Here is a 7,283-nt window from a genome sequence, read left to right on the forward strand (position 1 = left end):
TTTTTTTTTTTCTCTTTTTATAGGCTAAGAACTCTGTTATTAATTTATCCAGGATTGGTTAAACCAAAAATTATTAATCTGGGATCTGCAAACCTTCAAAAAATATTTTGATAAATGTATTTTAATATAATTGGTTTCTTTTGTGATCCTATGTATTTTGTTTTATGCATTTAAAAACATAATTCTGAGAAGTGTCCATAGGCTTCCCTGGACTAATGAAGAAGTCCATGACAAAAAAGGTTAAGAATCCCTAGATTAGTCCTAAATGAACTAACTTATGCTACATGAATAAGCAGGAAATTTGATTTGTGAACTAGGGTATCTCTTTATCAATTTTTAGTTAAATGAACCATGCTTGTATGACTAAATCAGCATATTCCCTTCTTACTAGGGGACACCTACTTGGTAAATCCAATTAAGATCATAAAGTTGCTTGTTGACTATAAAACTAAAGAAAGGGAAATTGGATGATTTTAAAGGGGTATTATATTTTCATCAATGCTTTTATAAAAACCTGAAGTGACCTTTCTCTATTAAAGGAAGCATAGCCTACTCTGTCTTTTAAAGACATAGCTGTGATTACACTGACAAATTTTTCTCTTAATTTTCTTTTATATAACTTACACAAGCTCATTTATTTCCAGGGCTCCATCTCATTTTTTGTTGTATTTGGTTCATGGTTTTCAATTTCTTCCCCTTCTACTAAACTTTAGAGCTTCTGAGTAGACTCTTTATATTAATTTTTTGATCTGTCTTATTTTCCTTTTGATATCAGTTTCACTCATGTATTTTCCCCCTAAATTTTCCCTTATTTACCTTTGCTCTAATTCCTGAAGTTCATTCAAAAAATTTATTGAAGCCTTTTTCATTATAGTTGTTTCTGGAAATATTCTCCTTCTAGATTGAGAAAAGAAAAATAATTAAATAGAAGCACCTGATACTGCATTTTACCCTGGTAGTCTTTCTTCTTTACTGTGAAGAAGGATGTATGTTTTATTATCTGTTCTCTAGGACCATTATTTTTTCAATTACTAAGAGTTTGGTTTACTTTTAGTGACCTTTTCATTTATATTGTTATAGTCAGTATCAAATACTATCATGTGGTTCCACATCAGCAACTGATATGATTTTATCAGTGGAAATGACATTAGAGAAGGGCTATCCCCATCTGCTTTGTTGTTGTACTTTAAGGACCAGGGATGGGACCTTTATATTTGGCTTGTGGCTGAAGCCATCCATATGTATTATCTCCCCCATTAAAATATAACCTTCTTGAGAGAAAGATTGTCTTACTTTTCTATTTGTATCCACAGTTCTTTGCATATAGTAAGTACTTAATAAATGTTTTATTTATTACATATATTGTCCTTTTAGTTCTATTTATTTTAACCCATATCAATTCAAGAAAATTCAGATTATTAATATTTGTCATTTATACATGATAATATTCCATTCCATTCATTTGCCATGTTTTTTTCAGCCATTCTCAAATGGATATTTTATTTCCTGTTCTTTACTAAAAGGGCACTGCTATAAATATTTTGGTACGTGTTGAACCATTTTTTCTGACTTTGACCTCATTGGGAGTATACAGTGGGATTGCTAGCACAAAGAGTATGAGCAGTTTGGTGACTTTTTTTTTACATAATTCTAAATGTCAAGAAAGATTGGAACGAGTTCACACCTCCATCAACAGTGTATTTGTGTGCCTGTCTTTTAAGGTACACATCAGAAGACCTAAGTTCAAATACGATCTCTGGTGCTTACTAGTTATGAGGGAAATGACTGTTGTTCTTAGGTATTTGAATCCATTTCTTATGCATATTAGATGCCAGGTCTTTTTATTTTAATCAAAGGAACAGGAACATGTTGACAAAGATTTTTTTCCTTCCAATTAACCGTTTCCCTTCTAATTTTAACTATTGATTTTGTTTACGCAAAAACTTCTTAATTTTATATAAACAAAATGTCTATTTTAGCTCATTTGATGCTCTCTATCCTTTGTGTTATGGACTTGTTCCCTATTCAGGGTTGCAAAGGTATTTTATTCCTTGCTCCTGTATTTTATAATGTAACCTTTTTTTTATCTAGTTTATGTATCTATTTGGACCTTATCTTGGTATGTTTCATAGTATGTTTCTGCCAGGTTGATATCCAATTTTCCCAGCAGTTTTTGTTGAATAGTGAATTTTTAAAATTTTTTTAAAACTTATTTATTCATTCACTTTGGAGGGGGGAAGGCAGGGCAATTGGGATTAAGTGACTTGCCCAAGGTCACACAGCTAGTAAGTGTGTCAAGTGTCTGGATTTGAACTCAGTCCTCCTGATTCCAGGGCCAGTTCTCTACTCACTGCACCAACTAGCTGCTTCATGAATTTCTTAACATACTAGTTGGTGTCTTTGGGTTTTTCAAGCACTGGGCTGCTGAGTTCATTTGTTTCTGTATGTTGTGTACCTAATCTATTCCACTAATCAACCTCTCCATTTCTTACCTAGTACCAAATAGTTTTGACCATTTGTAGTACATACATATACATGCACATATATGTAGTATTATATTTGTAGTATAACTTAAGATACGTTACTACTAGATATTTCTTTTTTACTTTTTTTTCATCGTTTCCCCTGACAATCTTAACTATTTGTTCTTCCAGATTATTTTGTTATTATTTTTATAACTCTATAAAGTAATCCTTTAGTAGGTTGATTTGTATGGCTCTGAATAAGAAAATCAATTTAGGTAGCATATTTGCTCAACCTACTCACGAGCAATTGATAAATCTCTATTTATTCCCATAAGTGTTTTGTAGTTTTATTTACATTGTTCCTATGTATATCTTAGCAAATAGATTTCCAAGTATTTTATAAAGTGTATAGTTAATTTAAGTGGAATTTCTCTTTTTCCCTGCTGAGTTTTGTTGCTGATACATAGAAATGATGATGATTTATGTGGGTTTATCAAGTCTTTCTACTTCACAGAAGTTATTATTTCAATTAATTTTTGTTGACCCTATAAGCAAATCATATTTTCAAAAAGTGAAAATTTTGTTTAATCTTTTGTTTATTTACTCAATGTCTTTTTCTTATCTTTTTAAGTTAAATTTTTTTTCAGTTAACAAAAATTAATTTTTCTCCTAAACTTCTGCCCCACCTCACCTGCCCCCCACCACTGGGGGGCCGGGGGGAACTCTTGCCACAAAGATGCATAGTCAAATTTTCACATTGGCCATGTCCAAAAAACATATGTCTCATTCTGTACCCCAAATGTTATCACCTCTCATTCAGGAAGTATAGCATGCTTCATCATTAGTACTCTAAAAAAATGGTCATCGTGTTGATCAAATTTCTTATCTTTCAAAAGTCTTCTTACAAGCATTTTATTTTATAGTGTTCTCCCAGTTCTGCTCATTTCACTCTGCATCAGTTCGTACAAGTATTCCCAGATTTCACTGACTCAAACTAGTCTTTTCATCATTTTTAGGCACAATAATATTTAATTATATTTGTATACTATAATTGGTTTAGCCATTCCCCAATTGATAGGCACCCCTTTTGATTCCTGTTATTTGATGCTACAAAATGAATATAATATAAAAATGTTTTTGTACATAAGGGTTCTTTTTATCTTTCTTTGATCTCTTTCAGATATAAGCCTAGTAATGGTATCTCTAGGTCAGAAGATAGATACAGTTTAATATCTTTTGGGACATAGTTCCAAATTGCTTTTCAGAATTGCTGGACCAGTTCACTATTCCACCAGCAGTGCACTGATGTGCTGCTTTCTCTACAGCTTCTCCAGTATTTATCATTTACCTTTTTTGTCAATTTTGTCAAACTCAAACATGTAAGATGGAACCTCAGAATTGTTTTAATCTGCATTTCCCATGAATGATTTATAGTGTTTTTCATATGTCTATTGTTCTTGGAAATATTTGTTCTTTTGAAAATTGCCTGTTCGTATCCTAGAACCAGTTGTTAGTTGGGGAATAGCTCTTATTCTTATACATTTGAATCAGTTCCTTATGTATCTTGAATAGCAAACCTCTATAAGAGAAACTTACTGCAATCCCCTCTCCACCCCCCAAGTTACCTGCATCTCTCCTAATTTTAGCTCTTTTGGCTTTATTTATATGAAAATTTGTTACTTTTATATAATCAAAATTATCCACTTTAATTTTTGTGTTATTCTCCATCCTTATTTGATCATGAACTCTTCTCTATCCATAGATCAGAAAGATAATTTCTCCACTGATCCTCTAATTTGTCTTTAATGTCATCCTTTATGTTTAAGTCATGTACCTGTTTGGAGTTTATCTTAATATATGGTGTGAGATTTTGATCTATAACTAGTTTTTGCCAGACTGCCTTCCAGTTTTTTTTTATTTTTTGCTTGTTTTTATTAACTTTTTTAAAAAAAGTTCACTCATTGCAAAAACACAGTAAAGGCAGCCAAAGATAAAACAAAATGTCCAACCGAGATCTAAGAACCTAGAGCTAAAGAGAGATGTGACACTGTGCAGCACAGTGCACACATAGGGCAGATTGATGCATGGATGCAGCAGATAGCTGTGGACGGAAACAAGAGGAAAAAGAATAGGGGGCATGGTAAGAAGGGAGAGGACATAACAGCATTGAGCAGATTGGCCTCCTTCAAGGTTTGGCTCTCATCAGCCAGTTCCTTTTGGAAAGGTGGTCATAAGGACAAAGCTCATGGCTGCCATTGCTGGCTGAGTATTGACAATGAAAAGCTGGAGAGTGCTGATCCTGTGATGAAGGTTAAATTTCTGTACCAGTCTCCCACCATCAGCAAGCCAAATTTGGGTGTTGGTTGTGGGCTCTGACTCATCAATTGTGATGGAGGAACTGGCTTTGGTGTCATTTTCTGCCTACTGGGTTGGAGAGTTTGTGTTCAATGGTTGGATGCTGGTGTCGCCCAGTTTCTGACCCCTGGCCAATGAAAGCTTTGAAAGTTCCCATGGGCTTTACAAAGACCTCACCTTAATGCTCTTCCATGTCCAAGTTGACTTGTCCCCCATGTGATAACCTTCATAGCTCTCTAAGAACTTCACTTCTGCAGATAGATTCCAGAAACTAGGCATTAGATGGGTCTTGGTAGCTTCTCAGCTCACCACTGTCCAGGTTGAATCTACTTTTCCAGAGCTTCAATACTATATGAACATCTTGGCCAAAAAATTGTCATCTTTCTCCCACTGCATAGGCAAGGACTAGAATCCACTTCTCCTCTGGGGCTACCCCAAGATGGTGTCCGCCCCTGCAAATGGTTTTGGTTTGCTAGTCTATTAGGGTTGTTGGCCACTCAGTTGACAGCTATGTTCCTTAGCACCCTTGGACAGATTCCACCAACTTGTTTGGGATTTTATTTCTTGGGCGGGGGGGCCAACAATCTGTTGTCCACTTCTTTCTGAGTCTCCAGTGTAAAACTTCGACCCTCTTTATCATCTTCATCATTTTCTTGGGTATGAAGAAGGTCTCTGAATCATGTTACCCTATTGTCACTGGGAGCTGTGCCTCTGGACACTGAACTGGGTGCTGACTGGGAAAGTGAAACAAGGTCTTCAACACCTCCATCTTCATAAAATCTGGCTAGGGCAGTCTGTAGGTCCCATCCAGCTGACTGGAAGAAGTGAGCCTGGCTCTCCTTGGCCCAGGTTGTTGCCACAAACTCCTTCAGCTTCTCCTGCCACTCCATCATCTTGCCCTGCTTTCCAGCTCGTGTATAGCAGTTTTGGTTGACTAGTGAGTTCATAATCCAGTAGCTGGGATCTTTGGATTTATCAGATAGGAAGTTACTGTGTTCATTTGTTGCTGCCTGATGTGTACCTAATCTCTTCTATTGACCAACATCTCTATTTCTTAACCAGTATAATGCTGTTTTTGATGATTTCTGCTTTGTAGTATGGTTTGAGATTTGGTAATAGTAGGCCTTTTTTCTTTTGCCTTTTTAAAAATATGATTTCCCTTAAGATTCTTGACCTTTTGTTTGTCCAGATGATTTTCATTTTTAAATTTAAATTACCTTTGTTATTATTTTGTTCTAATTCCATAAAGTAACCCTTTGATAATTTGGTATGACATTGAATACGCAGATTAATTTAGTTAGTATTATCATTTTATTATACTAGATCATCAAACTATTAAGCAATGGATATTTCTCCAAATCACTTAGTTCTATATTTGTGTTGAGAGTGGTTTTTTTTGTATTTATATGGTTCCTGTGTTTGTCCTAGCAGGTAGACTCCCAGGTATTTTATACATTCTATAGTTATTTAAAGCAGAATTTCTCCTATCTCTTCCTGATAGGTTTTGTTGATAACATACTGTAACCAGAATGGCCTTTGTTTTCTTTGAATGACTCAGCTTACCTCATTGAGCCTCTGGATGCTGTGGCTTGCTCTGCCGGGGCAGGAAGCCCAGAGAGCATGTCAGGAAGCAGAAAACTTCCTGTGTGATGAGTCATGGGGCTGGCTGAGGGGAGGTGTTACCGTCTACGCTAGGGGGAGGGGCCAAGTCAAGAACCAATCAGCTCTGGTCATTCAGGCGGTGCTTGATGATGTCAAAAACTCTATAAGAGGGGAAAGGACAGCTTTATGCTCTCTCTTTCCTCTTCTGGTTGGTGTGGGAAGCAGCGGCAAGCAAGCATGACTCTGGGCCAGCCCTTGCTCTCGGGCCGAGCCCAGATGTTGGCAACTATGAATTGTATTGGGTCTGTCTGTTGATATTTGTAACTTGTTTGTATTTTGGTTTTGAGGTTCAGGGTGCTGGTTTGTTTTTCCCCTGAACTAAATGAATGTTTTGAACCTCAGGGTGCTGGTTTTTTCCCCTGAAGTAAGTCAATGAATCTGTATTTGGTCTGTCTCTTGATGCTTGTCTGTATGCTCCCCTGAACTAATTAAATGCTAACTGAATGCTGGCGTTTTCCCCTGAACTAAATGAATGTTGTCTGTATGCTAACTGAATGCTGGATTAAAGTAAGCTGCTCAACCCCTTCACCGTGCTTTCCTTGTTTAAGCAGATAAAAAGAACCTGTGCTTTTCCAGCATCCCGGCAGCATCCTGGGTGCATCTTACGCCCCCACAGAAGCTGCTAGCTGGGTTGTTAAAACACATACAAAAATGCTGAAGTTTTGTGTGCTTATCTTACATTGTTACTTTATATTTTATATTCTAGTTGTTATTTCAGTTAATTTTAGTGATTGTCTAGAGTTCTTTAAGTAAAGTATATCATCTTCAAAAAGTGATCATTTTGTTTGCTCTGTGTAATCC

At 35.9% G+C, this 7,283-nt stretch overlaps 1 pseudogene; it reads right to left on the reverse strand.

Moving 5' to 3' along the window:
• Positions 1-4,480: 4,480 nt before the first annotated feature.
• Positions 4,481-5,713, reverse strand: LOC118842551 (annotated as a pseudogene).
• Between the last annotated feature and the right edge of the window lie 1,570 nt (positions 5,714-7,283).

Source organism: Trichosurus vulpecula, chromosome 3 (genome assembly GCF_011100635.1).
Source record: "Trichosurus vulpecula isolate mTriVul1 chromosome 3, mTriVul1.pri, whole genome shotgun sequence".
Taxonomy (NCBI): domain Eukaryota; kingdom Metazoa; phylum Chordata; class Mammalia; order Diprotodontia; family Phalangeridae; genus Trichosurus; species Trichosurus vulpecula.